Here is a 17,883-nt window from a genome sequence, read left to right as displayed (position 1 = left end):
GCACAGGAGCAACACCCACAAACGGTTACAAAACAGGTGAACCTGCCACCTCAAGCTGCACACGAGCAAAACCCACACACTCTTACAAAACAGGTGAACCTGCCACCTCAAACTGCATAGGAGCAACACCCACACACACTTACAAAACAGGTGAACCTGTCATCTCAAGCTGCATAGTAGCAACACCCAGGCACTCATACAACACAGGTGAACCTACCACCTAAAACTTCACAGGAGCAACACCCACACACTGTTACAAAACAGGTAAACCTGTCACCTCAAACTGCAGAGGAGCAACACCCATACACACTTACAAAACAGGTGAACCTGCCTCCTCAAGCTGCACAGGAGCAACACCAACACACTGTTACAAAAAAGGTAAACCTGCCACCTCCAACTGCACAGGAGCAACACCCAAAAACGGTTACAAAACAGGTGAACCTGTCATCTCAAACTGCCCAGTAGCAACACCCATACACTCTTGCAAAACAGGTGAACCTGCCTCCTCAAGCTGCACAGCAGCAACACCCACACACTTAGAAAACAGATGAACCTGCCACCTCATACAGCACAGGTGCAACAACCACACACTTTTTCAATCAATCAATAAAACTTTATTCGATCTAGTTTGATGCCATAGATCATAAAAGCATACAAGTTTAAAAAAAGACATGTTATGTTATGTTATGTTAGTTGCATTTTATTGCGCACAGCTGCTCCAGCGAAGGAGCGTCCTGGCGCAGGGAAAGGTAAACACAACACAACACTAGGTCCGGTAACAAAAGCAAACAAAAAAGCTAGAAACAATTAAAACAGGAAGGTTTTCAGGGCCCTGCGGAAAGACATTAGGTCATTCGAAAGGCGGATTTCCAAGGGGAGCGCATTCCAGAGGGTTGCGGCTTTCACGCGGAAGGAGCGACCCCCCATCCGACTAAGTCTGAAACGGGGGACGACCACAAAGGACTGTCCAAGGGATCGTAGTGAGCGGGTAGGAACATAGGGAGAGATCAGTGTATTGAGTATTCCGGGTGCCAACTCTCTCAGAATTTTAAAAACCAGGCAGAGAGCCTTGAATTGGATACGCTTGCATATCGGGAGCCAGTGCAGGGACCGCAGGGTGTTAGAGGTAGGGCAGGTTCGAGGCAGACCAACCACCGCCCTAGCCGCCGCATTCTGGACTCGTTGTAAACGAAGAATCTCGGCATGGTTCGCTCCTAATAGGAGAGAACTGGCGTAATCCAACCGCGAAATGATCATTGCTTGAATGACCAGCTGTCTTGTAGGAGCATCGAAGAATCGCAGCAGGGGTCTTAGCCCGCGTAGTACTCCAAAACAGCAGGCCGCCACTCTCTTTGTATGAGTCACAAAGCTTAGCGTGTGGTCAAGCCATACTCCGAGATTCCTGAGTTCCAGGACAGGGGCCGGCGCTGATCCCAGCTCTGGAGGCCACCATTCGTCCCCCCCAGTGGTCCGCTTCCCTTCCAACGATCATCACCTCTGTTTTTGACGCGTTCAGCTGGAGACAGTTGTTATTCATCCAGCTGGCCACCTCTTTCAGTCCACTTCGGAACCTGAGGGCATCCTGCTTGGCATCCCCGCTGATCGTAACCGCCAACTGAGTGTCGTCAGCATAGGAGACCATGGTAAGGCCCCATTGCCTGACGACCTCAGCCAGCGGCTGCACGTACAGATTAAAAAGCGTGGGACTCAGCGAGGAGCCCTGAGGGACCCCCAGGTCCAAAGGATGGTACTTGGACTGAAAAGGAGGGGTGGCAACGCAGAAGGAGCGATCACTGAGGAAGGAGCGGAACCACTGCAGAGCTGAACCATAAATGCCAATGTCCTGCAGGCGGTGTAGCAAGATGCGATGGGAGACAGTGACAAAGGCAGCGCTCAGGTCTAGTAAAATAAGCGCTGCCGTTTGACCTGCATCGAGCACACTTCTCAAATGCTCAACCATTGCCAGAAGGGCCGTCTCAGTGCTGTGGCCAGCACGAAACCCATTCTGCGTGGGATCCAGGACATTCACAAGGGTCATATGCTCCGTGAGGGCCCGATTTACATGGGCCTCCATAACCTTGGCCGGCCAAGGGAGCAAAGATATAGGGCGGTAGTTTTCAGGTCTCGATGGATCCAAAGATGGTTTTTTTAGGATCGGGGAAACCACCGCTTGCTTCCATTTGGCAGGGACCAGGCCAGAGGTTAGGGAGAGGTTAATCAGGGAGCACACTGCTGTGCGTCCCTGAAAAGCAACGTCCCTGAAAAGAGCAGATCTTACCGGGTCTGCAGGCGATCCAGACTTGACTCGCAGGGCCCACTTTGCGAACTCCTCATTGGAGATGGTAGGAAGGGAGTGCAGCGATGGACAGCTGCTAGAGCCGCTCCAGGGAATCACAGGAGACAGTGTGCTTGGAAACGCAAGATAGATTTTCCTGACTTTATCCAAAAAGAAGGTGGCTAGGGATTCACAGTGGGCGGTGGAACTGTCCAACTGTGGGGGAACTCTCTTTGCCATTAAGTCTTTTATGGTTTTAAAGATGGTTTTAGTCGGGTTAAGGCTATTTCGAAATTCGGCTGCGTAAAACGCCGCCCGGGCCCTGCATATAGCTCGATGGTAAAGCTTAACTAAGGCCAGGTAGATGGATTTCTTGTCGGCATCGTACGACTTACGCCACACCCTTTCCGCCCGTCTGCAAGAGGACTTCATAGCACGCAGCGCGCTGTCATACCAGGGGCTAGCCTGCCGGGGACTGGACTTGCTGGAGATGATAGGTACCAGGACGTCCAGCGCCCTGGTAATCCAGTTACAGAACCGGTCATAGCCCGAGGTGGCATTCAGCAGGGGACCTAATGGCTCAGCACCCATAATGCGGTGAAGGTCCTCTAACCTAAGTTTGTTCCAGTGGCGCCGGGGTATCCGCAAAGGAGGCGGTATAGTGGGATTGGCAGGGAGGGGAAGCCAAGCAGACACCAGATAGTGGTCAGACCATATCACAGGATCAACCGCCACAATCCGAACATCAGAGAGAGTGGTAAAAAACGGGTCAAGAGTGTGGCCGGCCACGTGTGTAGGCTGAGAAATAAGCTGGGTCAACTGCAAAGCCTCTAAATCGGCCAAAAAACCACTGATGGCCAGAGACTCTAACCTATCAAAGTGGAGATTTAGGTCGCCCAAGATAGAAAAGTTTGCACAGCCGCTAGCCAATAGGCTCACAGCCTCCGGAAAGGCACCTCTAAAAGCTACATCGCTGCCTGGAGGGCGATAGACAACCATCCCTGACAGCGAGAACTGAGGGCTGATGGACACCTTAAACAGCGCACTCTCACATCCAGCAATCTGCAAGACCGTCCAGGTACATATAAAGGCGGATCTGATAAATAAGGCGATCCCTCCACCTCTAGAATGGCGGTTAGATCTGAAGCATGAATAGCCCGGAGGACAGGCAAGATTGACTATGGCATCATCAGTATCTTGTAGCCAGGTTTCAGTTACAGCCAACAGATCTGGTGTCTTATCCAAAATAAGATCAGCCACAGACAGATGGTGTTTCACTAGAGATCTGGTGTTCAGATTTAAAAATCGTAGACCAGATCCCAAGCTACCAGGCAACGGAGAGAGACCAGGAGGAGCTCGTGGGGCGGGAGAAGTGGCGAGCTCGCGAATACCTACAGGCTGGTCCAATGGCCATCTGTTGTCAGCACACTGAAACGGGCCACACAACGGATGGTGGGATGTGGCAGAGCAGCGTGGGAGAGTATCCCTGATGGCAAGAAGCGAGGCACCGGAATACATAATCATCCTGACAGGGCGACAACTACGGGCACACAAATATACACAAAGTAAAGATAAAAGATAAAATCCCCGGCGTGCCGCGCGTACTTAGCGCGGACGGGCGCAGACGGGCAGACTCTGGCTCGACTCCGGCGCGAGTCAGGCGCTACCGCTGCGCGTCACCGCTGCGCTAACAGAGTGAGCTTTAAATACCAGCTCACCTGGGCTACATGAAGCGCTAGAGCGCTGCAGCAAGTGGCACAGGAGGCAGAGACCACCCCAAGATGGCGGCCAAGCGCCACGAAGAAACTACAAAACCGGTGAAATTCCGCGAAAAAAACGCGGTGGGGGCACAATTTAAAATGCAGGTATGAGGCCAGAAACAGTTATACAAATAAAACGAGGCTCCAAACAAAAATAGTGCAAATGTCAGAAACGAACTTTAAAATCAATAATAAGCGCAGCGCGCTTAAATGCGACTAGTATAGCGCATGCAGGCACCTTTCCCAACATAGCAATTTCATTTAAGTGAGTAGTACAGTTAAGGGGGTACGGTTCTAGCTCACACAACAATCATTTCCCAGCCATCACCCGGCTAATTACTAAAAACATAAATAAACAATTAAAAAAGTTTTATATCCAGAGATATACATTTAAAATAACATTAAGGTTGTCTGTGTTAATTAGGTCCATGACATAGATGGAATAAGTGTTTTTCCCATTAACAATAAGAGCCCCTAAAAGTGGAACATTATAACAGCTGACTCGCTTCTTCCTTATAGTGTACGTCTTCTACGCATACAAGCCCACAGGAACGATGCTACACAAAAAAAGACATAAGGGTCACACAGCTTCTTCATAAAAAAATAGTGCAATTCGACATGGATTAAAATTATACCGCCTTAAAAGGGGAAGGATGAATCTGGTTCTCTGATCCCTATGATATTTACAAAAGAAAACGAGATGAAGATCAGTTTGCAGTGACAAATTGTCACAGGGACGCGATGCCAAGTCGCTAAGAGAATACTTTCTTTCTGGAAAACCCAGCATCAAGGGTATTCAATTAGCCCGAAATCTTATAAGAATGAATCTATGCTGTAAATTTTATATACCCTCCAAGTATGCGAATTCACCTTCGATTATGGGTGATAACTGGTGATAGAGTTTTGCTACAGTTTTTGTTTGATGAGTCTCCTTCCTTACATAGTCAGCTATGGCCAGAAATATGGACTTAAGTTTCTTTTTAGGGAATTTGTCGCAAAGACTCGGATTGGTGAACAGTTCTGGGACGCCAAAAGCATAGAACGTGGTCTTAACATACTCCAACCAAGCAATTTTATGGGCATTATCTAACGTCAGACAATTTCTTATTATCACCTGGTTGATATCCACTGTGTTTCTTCTCCGTTATGAATGCCACAGCATGATCGGGGCAAGTCTTACTGTGTCCGTTAAATAAGGTAGGCCCAGTACTAAATGGCAAACATAGAAAACGAGGCAGGAAGAGATGCAACCCTTTTTAAAAAGCCATCCTCTATCTTCTGCAGGCAGTTGATTGGAACCATTCCCCACAGCCCGGCCCCGTATGTTGTTGCTGAGATGGTTTTTGCATTGTAGATCTCTTATCATCCCAATGGGTTTAGATCTCAGTTTTTTTACAAAAACAGGCCAGTGCATCCAGGGCTCTTTCCATTGTTAATACTTTGCATTTTACCACGTGTGCCAAGTTTGTTTGCTGTCAAATGAGACTCCCAAATATGAGAAAGTCTCCACTATTTCTAGTTTCCTTTTCCCTATATAAAAAAATGGTGACCTATTCGAGAGTGGAGCATCCGACATCATAACAAATGATTTTGACTCATTTACCTTTAGGTCCAATGAGGATATGTACCCTGAATAAGCCTTTATAAGGCGTTGAAGAGCAACTCCCGTCCTGGATATTAATACTGCGTCATCCGCATAGGCCAGGATCGGTAATAAAACTGGGGGGAAAGTTGGAATGTCTACTGCAGAGTCTCTTAATACAGCTTCCACCCCGTTTGTATATAATGAAAAGCAGAATGGGGCCAGTACGCAGCCTTGCCTGACTCCTTTCTTAATCTGGAAGGATCTCGTACATTCCCCTTTATTCCATATCGTACACTTGCAGTCGCCTGAGAGTACATTTCCCTAATTATATTAATCAGATGAAGATAAATGCCCATCTCCCGCATTATAGACCATAGCTTCACATGGTTTACGCACTCAAAGGCTGCTGATAAATCCATGAAAGCCATGTATATACGTCCTCCCTTGGCTGCAGTATACTTTGCAATGGTCATGCTAAGATTTAGGCATTGGTCGATCGTTCCTCGTCCCTTTTGAAAGCCATACTGGGTTGGCATGAGAATGTCTTTTCCCCTTGCCCATTCTTCCAGCCTATTCAATAAAACCTGACCTAGCAGTTTGCCTGTACAATCCAGGAGGGAAATTGGGCGATAAATCTGGGGGTTTGATTTCTCACCCTACCTATGTATTGGGACTATGATACTTGTTTTCCAAGATGGAGGTGGTCCCTTCTTTACGATTTCATTAAATATGATGGTTAATAATGGGGCCCACAACTCTTGGTACTCCAAAAAGAAGTCTATAGGGACCCCATCCGGGCCGGGCGCTTTAGCACTGGAACATATAAGCAGTGCTGTTTTTACCTCTTCCAAATCAAACAACTAAAACTCATTTCGGGATACCGTGTAATCAAAGGGATCCTTCCTCATCGGATGTCTGTCGTTACAACGCACACTTTTACAACGCATGCACTTACAACGCATTTTTTACAACGCAAAATCCATTACAACGCACTACACTTACAACGCATGACACTACAACGCATTTTTAAAAACTACCTTTACAACGCATACCATTACAACGCATAATAGTAAATTGCATTTAAGGTAAGTATTAGATAGTATAGGGGTAAAAATTACTTTTCTAACTCCAGGGGGTGCAAGAGTAGGGTAAGTGTTGGATAGTATAGGGGTAAAAATTACTATTGTAACTCCAGGGGGTGCAACAGTAGGGTAAGTGTTGGATAGTATAGGGGTAAAAATTACTATTCTAACTCCAGGGGGTGCAACAGTGAGTAAGTGTTGGATAGTATAGGGGTAAAAATTACTATTCTAACTCCAGGGGGTGCAACAGTAGGGTAAGTGTTGGATAGTATAGGGGTAAAAATTACTATTCTAACTCCAGGGGGTGCAACAGTAGGGTAAGTGTTGGATAGTATAGGGGTAAAAATTACTATTCTAACTCCAGGGGGTGCAACAGTAGGGTAAGTGTTGGATAGTATAGGGGTAAAAATTACTATTCTAAGTCCAGGGAGTGCAACAGTAGGGTAAGTGTTGGATAGTATAGGGGTACAAATTACTATTCTAACTCCAGGGGGTGCACACACAGTAGGATAAGTGTTGGATAGTATAGGGGTAAAAATTACTATTCTAACTCCAGGGAGTGCAACAGTAGGGTAAGTGTTGGATAGTATAGGGGTAAAAATTACTATTCTAACTCCAGGGGGTGCAACAGTAGGGTAAGTGTTGGATAGTATAGGGGTAAAAATTACTATTCTAACTCCAGGGGGTGCAACAGTAGGGTAAGTGTTGGATAGTATAGGGGTAAAAATTACTATTCTAACTCCAGGGGGTGCAACAGTAGGGTAAGTGTTGGATAGTGTAGTGTAATATTATGCGTTGTAATGGTAGGCGTTGTAATGGAATGCGTTGTAAAGGTAGTTTTTAAAAATGCGTTGTAGTGTCATGCGTTGTAAGTGTAGTGCGTTGTAATGGATTTTGCGTTGTAAAAAATGCATTGTAAGTGTAGTGCGTTGTAAAAGTTGCGTTGTAAAGGTTGTTCCCCTTCCTCATCACGTCATTACTCCCAAAAATACCTTCAAAATGCAACACCCAGGCATCTTCGGCTACATGATTGTCTAGAGGTTTGTCTGAGCTTTTCTTAAAGTAGTGAGCATACAACACATTCCAACAATCCCTACTGTCATTAGAACAGGCTGCTCCTGCTAAGTCCTCCCATGCCTGATCTCTCATCTCCGCTACCCTGTTCTTCCTTGTATTCTTAGAATTCAAGCGTAAATCCTTAATCAGGGACTGATCCCTAGGAGATGCCTTAAGGGCCTTGTGAAGATCTCGTAGAGCCACACACTTAAAAAGAGGGATAACTCGTCACCTCATACAGCACATGAGCAACATCGCCCTCACATAGTCCAAGGAGCAAAAAAACTGTGGTTAGCACAGGAGCACTTCAAACCTTATGCAGAATAGTACCAAGAAACATGTCTAGGCGCCCCATCACCAATACACACTCTCATACAGGACATTAGAAATAGACCTCAAAGATAGAGGCACATACAGAAGACAACACACCAATATATAGCTCAAGAGGAACACACAGCCTCACACAGCACAACTATGAGCAACACAGGATTTCCCAGCATAGGAGCTGAAACAGCCCAGGTGAAACATACCCCCATACAAAGCTACAGGTAAAACAGAGACACAGCACATCTTACAAGCAAAACCCATAAAGGAGACGAGCAACCCGCCCCTCATATAGCCCAAAACTCATTAAAATACACGAATCGCAGCACAGCAGCCCTACACCCCCACATAGGGGCAACACACTCTTGCATACAACAGAAAAGCAACTCACCACATTGCTGCACAAGAGCATCACCCACCTTTGCACAATGCAGGAGAGAAATGCCTCAAAAACAACACAGCACAGGAGCAATATTCCTCGTGTTGTGAACAGCACACACGCAACACACACCACCACACAGCACATTTGCAACATGTATTGCAATACTCTGGCTTAGGAGTGACACAAACTCGTACAGCACAAAAGCAGCATACCCCTGATCGCATCATAAAACACAGGACCGACACAGTTTCATACAACAAATTAACAGCACACACCTTACAGCGCACGTCCAACACGCCCCACAAAACACAGACCCGGAACAAAACACCCTTTACAGCAGAAGAGCAAGTCACATCATCTGAAACAGAACTCACACACAACACAACATTAACACACATCCTTACGCACGCACAAGCATGTGACTGATGTGCAGTTTACAACATCTGTCTTTAGAGCTTGTACCAGAAGAACTGTTTGCAGCAGGACTATCCAACATAGATGCAACTAGGCTGGCCCCCTGCCTCCTTTTTAGGATATCAACATACAATACATTTACACCAGTTTGGACAGGCCCTTTATTCCACCAGGCATTTCCCCGGTGGGCTGGAGCGCTTGGAGGCCGGTTTTGAAAGCAAGGGCCGCCCGAGTGCCTCTGTCACTTTCCCCAGCTCCTTCAGGTTAACTGCACCAGGCATGGGGAGGCTTCAATAGAGAAAGAGAGGTAGGGAGGTGGAAGGTAGAGTGATAGCGATCAGAGAGAGAGGAGAGAAGGAGAGCGAGAATGGATGAATGGAAAGAGGGATAAAGTGCAAGGCGAAGAAGGGAAAGGGGCTTGTTCGGGCATTTTGCCAGGACTGCTTTTGGTTCCACAGTCCAGACCTGCATCCTCATACAATGAATGGAAATGGATATCACTTGCACATTCAATGGTTACTCCGAAAATCTGACCTGGATCCAGCCCTCCTAAACCTAAGCTGGATATCCCTAGGAAACTGTATGGTTAGGAATTGTAATAGCCAAGGTACTATTACCAAGCCTGGTACCTCTCTTCCCTCACATACAGGAAAGCCACATTCTTGCCATCAGAAGGCTCAGATAATAAGGTGCCAAGTCCCACCAACGCCTTTACTTTAAACCCCAGGTAAATGTTGTAAAAAGTGTGGCATAACAGCTAGGCCATCTTCAGGAGAGCCTAACCAAACAGCAAGTGATGTAGGTAAATGAGACCAATGACCACATAACACCTGCCTGGAGGTCCCCGAGTTGGCTCTCAAGTAAACAAGTCTCTAACGTTAAAACACTGTGTCTGCAGCCCATGGCCTGTGCAGCCTTGCAACCCTGGGCTACATACTCAGAATTAGAACATTGAAAGGTTGAGAGCTCCATTGAAGACAATGGAGTAGCTCCGGATATAATGGCTGGTATAATCCCGGAGCACCGACATTCCAAAGTTTGTCTTCATGCTTCTACCTTTTTAATTTAGAACATTCATCCCTCAGTGGGTGGAATGTTCTAATATCCTCATAGCCCTTCTGCATCGGGCTATACCAGGTGTTAAACGTCCTCTCCCCCGTTATAGGCCCAAGCCGGGTCAGGGCCTATAACAACTGATATAGCCCTCAGCAGCTGGCTATAAGGCTATTTTAGTACATTAGAATGTTGAGAGCTCCATTGAAGACAATAAAGTGGCTCTGAGCTTATAATGGCTGGTATAAGTCTCCTGCTACAACATTCCAATACTTATCTTTCAGTTTCTCCCTTTTTAATTTAGAACATTCTACTCTCAGTGGGTGAAATGTTCTAATAGGCTTATAGCCCCTCTGCCCCGCATTATGCCGGTTGTTAAAAGCCCTCACCCTCGTTATAGGCCGGTATAGCCCTCGGTAGCAGGCTATAAGTAGGGTGAGCAGACGTCCCGGATTTCTCCAGACAGTCCCAGTTTTCAGAGGACTGTCCCGACACTTTTTAAAAATTTAAATACATGTCCCAGTTTTTGGGACAAAAGTCAGGTCATCTTGCGAAGCAGCCTTGAAAGGTATACTGTCCTTTCTAAGGCATCTCTGAAGTCTGGAATAATTTAATGAATTCATCTGCTTCTACCAGGCAGCACAGGAGAAGGTCACTGCCTGCTCCCATCAGAGAGACAGTGTGGGGAGGAGGGGGCAAGGGGGCACAGGTAGACGTGCTGCCATTGTTAGGGTTATGTGAACCAAGCCATTAAAATGTGTGTGTATATACACGCATACATACATACACACACACACACACACACACACTTACATGACTACGTTCGCATAACCCTACTGATGGCAGCACATGTGTGTGTATATATATATATATATATATATACACACATCCACACATACACACACACACACACACATTTTAGTGGCTTATTTTTTTTAGGAGGACAGATAACTCATGAGGCTTAAATCTGGGTGCAGAACTGCACAGGCACCTTTGTTATAGCCCTGGTAGAGAATGTGGACTGTTTAACATGAGCTATCCACAGAATGAATGATATGTTTCTTGGTACTTAGAAATCTTCTACTATGTGGTAGGAAACCCCACTAATTTGGATATGTGAAATTGTTTGCACTGAACCAATGCGGATTATGCACAAACTGAGATATGCAGGGCTGTTTACCATCAGTATTGGTGTACTTTAGCATGAAAACAGTGAACTTATTTGCTTATGAGTACAGGATACTCTATAGTTATTGGTTAAATTAATGGGCACTTTACTGCGCTTTTTGCACTGGCACATCGGCACTTTATACTGCCTGTCGGCATTTGCATACACTTGCAGCTAGTGGTTTATGACAATACTACTGAAGAAATTGGGATACTAAAGTTTAGCATTAGTGCTTGACTCCAATGGAGTTAGATACTTTATCGGAATAAGCACTCAGCACTGACACTTTAAGCTTGCTTACTTGCATAGTTACATCAAGTGCTGTTATACGTCCTGTTAAGTATTTTGGCACTAAGAAACTTTATTGAAACTGGAACCAAACACTGACATTTTAAATCTAAATGTGCTGCGACACGTCAGATGTCACAGATCACCTCTTGCCTGGTTTTGGGTTAGAGTTTATGAAAGTGGTTATGACTCTAGAATGTAGGCAATGGGAGGTGAGGATAGCTCTTCGAGCACAGCCTAAAGGAAGTATCATTTTCAGAGGCCAGATACTTTATCGAAATATGCATGGTCACCTTAAAGTTGCCACTTTTGTAGAGCTATAACAAATATTGCCAATTGCCCTGTGATGCGATTTTATAACAAGATACCTTATCCTAACAGATACTGAGCATGGACACTTTAAATCTGAATTTGCAATTTTTGCACAACTATATAAACTACTGTTTTATTACACTCTGTTATAGATTACCTTTTACACTGGTTTTGGATTAGAGTTTAAGTAATCGGTAATACCGCATGTGTCTTGAAATTGATTTCGAAATGCACTTCTGCAATGCCATGCACGCGTCCCTGTTATAGCTTGTTATATTTTTTTTTAGACAGAACTAAGACGAATGAAATTAATTCCATATACAATGTTAATATTACTAGATCATGGTGGATGAACAATTCAGAACAATGAACTTTGACGTTAACGGCCCAGTTCTTGTAAATTGCACGGTGTGCGATATGTGGTGGTCCCTTTAAAAAGGACAGTTTGTACACACACACTCTATGACCCTGTTGAAGGCTATGGACGAAATGTGTCGAACTGTTTTTTTATACTGCACAAACATTATATGCAATAAAGAAAAAGAAATTAGTGCAAGATACCCAGGGCCACTGGAATTATGTGGCAAGTAAGGACCAAATTATGCAGGAGCGTTGACTAAATTATACAACAAGAAAAGGCAAGGCTGTGGCACAGTTTGTGATAGTATTTTCTCATTATTTTGACATTTTTACTCATGTTAGCACTATCTGTGGAAAAATGCCACCTCTTTTGTACCAGTTTGACATTCAAATACAGCAACAGAAAGGTGACCAGTTAACCTTTGTGCGGCGCCTTCCATTGTACAGCAACACACGCTACCTCATTTTTTGCAACATTTAAGTTGGAAACAATTTTTTGTTAAAATCTCCAAACTATGCAGCATACGATGGATTATATGGCAGATGTGGTAAATCCATAATTATTTGGAAAATGCAGTGGCCGCAAAATTACATAGTTCCAATGGCCTAGAATATACCGCATAGCTGAGAAGCGCCCGTCCCTCATACAGTACACAGCTCGAGAGTACCTCGCGTGCAGCACAAAGTGCAGGAGCCCTCGTCACACAGCAATCCCAGGTGGTCCCCTCGTACAGGTCAGGAGTCAGGACCCCGTCTTGTACCTTACACTGCCTGCAACTTTACCAACCACATTTCGTGATGCTACCAGTAGGCATATATTGCAAATGGTCTCTCTTTTCAGAAGACTGTGAGAGCTAAGAATGTACTGTCTGCGCCCACTGCCCCGCAGCTGGAACCTCCAACCCCCACTGTGGTTGTGGAAGGGCTTTTAGATGTGGCATTTGTGTAAACCACTCCCCACCTCCCTTTTTCCAATCCAATTTCAAATTAAAGAAATTTGATACTGTTCTACTTTCAGGTGTGTTCTTTGATTTCACGTGCACTCAAGGTACCTTTCTGGCATGGAGAAGTTTGCAAGTAAGCTAAACTGGAAAAGCCAAGAAAAGAAAGAAAATGCAGAATTGCAAAAAGACTGAGAGGTGAAATCAGATGTACAATGTAAGAGGAATGGTACAGAACCCGAGAAGAATATGAGAAAGCAATAGGGCAGAGGGGAAAGGACAAAAAGATAGAAATTGGAAAACAAAAAACAAAGGAAAATAGATGAAAGGATCAAAAGGGGAGAATAAAAATGAAAAGAACACTTCAGAACAGGCGCTGAATGGTTTAAGCATGTGACTAATCTGCATAGCAGCGGCTGTAATCGTTGCAATATAGTTCAATGGGTTGATAGAGTAAATGCAGGAACCATGAGTAGTCTGTAGGCAGGGCCACTGAAATAATGCAAATTTACGGCCGCAGCATTTTCCACATCATTATGGATCTGCCGTGTTTGCCACATAATCCATCATCTGCGGCATAATTCGCAGATGTTAACAAAAAAATTGTTTCAAACTAAAAAGGATCAAAAGTTACTAACAGTTTTGCAACGTGTGTGTGCGCACAGTAGAAGGCCCTTCGCAAAGGTTAACTGGTCATAGTTCAGTTGCTTCTTTAGGTATTTGGTTGTTAAACTGGTACCATTGAGGTGAAATTATTGCCCAGACAGTATTACCATGTGGAAAAATTACAAAATAATGTAGTAATACTCTGAAACATGTGCCGCCTTATGCCATATAATTTGCCTTTTCTTGCCACATACCTTTGTCAACTCTGCCGCATAATTTGGTGCTCTCCTGCAGATTGTACTTCCAGTCATAAAGTTCTGTAGGTGAATGCACCTTCTGTAGAAATATCTGCACACTGCCAGCCAGAGTCTGCTTAATGGGACAGCTCAGTGGCTAATCCACTTCATGACGATATATGTGTGTAACACATAAATCATGGGTTTATATTCACAGTGCGATAGATCCAATATTAGATGTGTAGATACTTGAAGGTAAAAAGTACAGAACACGTTGCTCTTTGTACCAGTAGCCTTAAAACCGAGGGTGCTGGAGGTGCGACCACACCCCCAGGTAACCCTGAAGGAGTTCGCTTTGTCAACTAATAAAGACATTGGCCCGTTTGTCTAGCCATGTGCAATCTTTTTTCAAAGACAGAACATCAAACATCACTTAGCTTGTTCTGACCAGTTGCTAATAATTCTTTCAACACAGCATTTACTTGTTCATTCTGTGACTCAAAAATGATGGCATTGTGTAAAATGGCCCTAGAAATATTTGCTGGGATATAAGAGAATGTGAAATAAGAATGCTGCACTATGCTAATGAGTAAAAACACGCACACAATAAAAACATCTGCTTGGTTTACAAAATAAAACTTTAGAATAAAACTGTGGTGCGGTATTTATCAGGTGTGGTATTACCTACCCATTGTGAGTTCTACACCTCGAAATGATGAATAACATGCTAATAACACATGTTTTCCCATGTTCTGAGCCTCAAAACTCAGAATATTGCCGTATCTTCCATTCAATTTCTGCCACGTATTACCTGACAACATTTATGCTGGAAAAAGTATTTTCTTCTCGTACAATTTTGGAATTCCGATCCAAGTGCAAATGTCATCACAATAACACTGACCGAACATTTCAGACATGTATTTGTTAACATGTGTTCCAAAGTGCACTGTTGAGCCTCATAGTACCCCGCCCTTGCACTAAGCAGGAATCCCTCAAACAGTACACTTGCCCTTTAAGTAGAATGTGCATTTTTCACCACTCTTGTCTTCAGTGAGAGTAGATGCCGCTGCCAGCACCCTACGCCCACACTGGCGCTACCCTTAGGTCCCCCCGCCTCCCACTGCCCTCCAGATCAAAGTTTCTAAAATACTTTTTGTACACTTGGATCACTGCACACAGCTCAAGAGGGCCTCGCGTACAGCACACAGCTCAGGAGCATAGGTATTGCTCAGGAGCAGCCCTCATACAATACACTGCTTAGGATGTCCCTCACACAATACACAGCTGCAGAGCACCCCTTATACAGTAGGCAGCTCTGGGACACCCTCGTGCAGCTTGGGTGCACATCTCATACATCTCACTGCAGGAGCCCCCCCACCCCGTGCAGCACGATGCCCAGGAGCCACTCACGCTACATGCAGCTCCGAGTCCCCTCTCTAACAGAGCGAGGATCAGCCAGGCCCTCCTCGTGCAGCGCAGCCGAGCTCCCTCGTACAGGCAACAGCTCAGAAGCACCATCAATACAACACACAGTTCATAGGCACCGCCTCTCAGACAGCACACTGTACAGTAACACCCCTCATGCAGTTCACAGGTCAATAACACCACTGCTCATGTACTACACAACCCGGGTGACACCTTAATACACCAGACCGCTCAAAAGCCCCCTCCTCATACAGCACACTGCTCAGGAGCACACCCCGACCCTTCATACCCCGCACAGCTCAGAAGCCCCCTCCTCATACAGCACACTGCTCAGGAGCACACCCCGACCCTTCATTCCCCGCACAGCTCAGAAGCCCCCTCCTCACACAGCACACTGCTCAGGAGCACACCCCGACCCTTCATACCCCGCACAGCTCAGAAGCCCCCTCCTCATACAGCACAGAGCTCAGTGCACCCTTCATACCCCGCACAGCTCAGAAGCCCCCTCCTCATACAGCACACTGCCCAGGAGCACATCCTTCACACCCCGCACAGATCAGAAGCCCCATCCTCATGCAGCACACAGCTCAGAGTGCACCCTTCATACCCCGCACAGCTCAGAAGCCCCATCCTCGTGAGGCATACTGCCCAGGAGCACAACCTTCATACCCGGCACATATCAGAAGCCCCCTCCTCATGCAGCACACAGCTCAGAATGCACCCGTCATACCCCGCAGAGCTCAGAAGCCCCATCCTCACAGAACTCAGAGCTCTTGAGCGCCCTCTTCTTGCACCATGCCACACAAGTGCGCCCTATCCTCAGCCACACACAACCTAGTACAGCACACCCCCATGGAGCAGCACTACTCTCTGTAGAGCGCGCCGCACACAGCACCCTGCCGCGCAGTGCGCACCAATAAGTGCGGAAACAGCCTACCTTAGTCGTGTATGCAGCGTACAGCACAGCAGAGCCTTGCGTGACATGAGAAGGCACACGGGAGCACAAACCTCACGGGCACACACGTACAAACAGGAGCATCCATCCTCGTGCCCCCCCCCCCCCTCCCTTTTGACAGCTGAGGACTGCAGCCACCCTTACCACAGTACGCAACTACCAATCACTGCAGCGCACTCGGACCAGCCTCCCTCGTCCACCAGATACCGAACCACGGGCGGCCAGCCAGGGTGCCGGGGGCTCAAACGCCACCCTCGCCCACGGGTTCCGCAAACCCGCCATCCGGCCCTCTTACCTTCAGCCGCCCGCTTCAGTGCACAAGATGCCCGCGCCTGACTCTTCTCGGTCCCTCTGTCCACACCTGAGGGTTCCTTTCGCCTCTCAATCCGTTTGACACATACTCCGAGATGGATGGCAAATTGGTCCAGGGCCAGGGATCCGGTGATCTGTCAACGGTGCGCGAGGCTATCTCTCTCAACCCAGGCTGTCTGCAGAAGCCTTGGGGGCCGGAGAGCGCAGGGGGCTTCGTAGTGCCCCCTCCCCCTCCTCACACGCCTCCTCCCCCTCCAATCATGGTGCATTAGACAGCAGATGTCTGATCTCCGCGGGCTCTCAAGCTACCTGTAAGCCTTTGATGGGTTCTCCGAAGAACCAGCCTCGGTTCGGACTCAGCAGCGCCCCCGGTGGCAGCCGTGAGCAGCAGGCCGTTCTTAAAGGGCCGGTGTCATCTGAGCCTGGCAGACCAATAACAGAACAGGTTCACCTGCTGACCCGGAGTTCGAAGTGATGCCCTGACCCAGGGGTTTATCGATGGCCCCGGCCAGTCAATAAACCGCATGCGGGAAATCTCTCTCATCAACGTATACACGGAAACGTATTTTAGGGACTTTTAACACTTTCTTTTGTGTTTTACACTGAAGACGTAAACTGTTGGCTAGAAAGATACAGAGGGACACATAGATAGGAACAGTGACATACAACAGCTCGAGAGACAGATCAAAGAATAGAGATCTGTTATCACATTGATGGGCAGATGAATAGATAGACAGATGAACTAAAAGAAGAACTGGATAGATGTGATCGAGTACCAAAAGTTAAGAGATCGATAATGGAATAAACATAAGTAAATAGGTGTGTGCGTTAATCGTTGGTCCACTTCGGCGGGAACTATTTCAGCCACCAAAACAGACGAAAACAATTTGTAAAAATTATGTATGTGATATAAAGAAGGAGGGCACACACCACTGTAATACAAGCAGAGTTAACAAATAAATGGGCCCATAGATGTTTTCATTTTCAGTTGTGTAGCCAGCCACCGTTCCAAAAGGTATCTTAATAAAAATACATAAAAACATCTATACATACAACGGGCTTCAGCCCTCTTCACACCTTGCTATGTTCATGTGTCATCCACATTTTGTTTACACTCACCATAGCATGTGGCTATGAGTCTGTCAGCCCAATTCAGCTCTTGGCTGTACTCATTGTGAGTAACCGCATTTAGCTGTGCGCATGTGCACATCCACCAAAGAATGAGCCCACAATTCCGGAACTGGTGGACGCAGCTTTGCTTTCATTTCTGGTGTCATTCCATGTCTTTAATGTATTTTTGCAGGGAGTCTTTTTTTTTTTTACACATACATGTGTGCCACCTCTAGGCT

General features: G+C 46.2%; 1 protein-coding gene across 1 annotated transcript in view; it reads right to left on the bottom strand.

The window, feature by feature from the left end:
• AJM1 (apical junction component 1 homolog) overlaps positions 1–16,850 on the bottom strand; it is a 236,530-nt gene extending 219,680 nt beyond the window's left edge. The window contains exon 1 of the mRNA XM_085611009.1: positions 16,518–16,850. The gene's annotated coding sequence lies outside the window, so the exon portion shown is untranslated. The remainder of the gene's footprint in view (positions 1–16,517) is intronic.
• Between the last annotated feature and the right edge of the window lie 1,033 nt (positions 16,851–17,883).

The sequence above is a fragment of the Triturus cristatus genome, chromosome 1_2 (assembly GCF_964204655.1).
Source record: "Triturus cristatus chromosome 1_2, aTriCri1.1, whole genome shotgun sequence".
Taxonomy (NCBI): Eukaryota; Metazoa; Chordata; class Amphibia; order Caudata; family Salamandridae; genus Triturus; species Triturus cristatus.
This window is presented reverse-complemented; position numbering and strand designations above follow the sequence as displayed.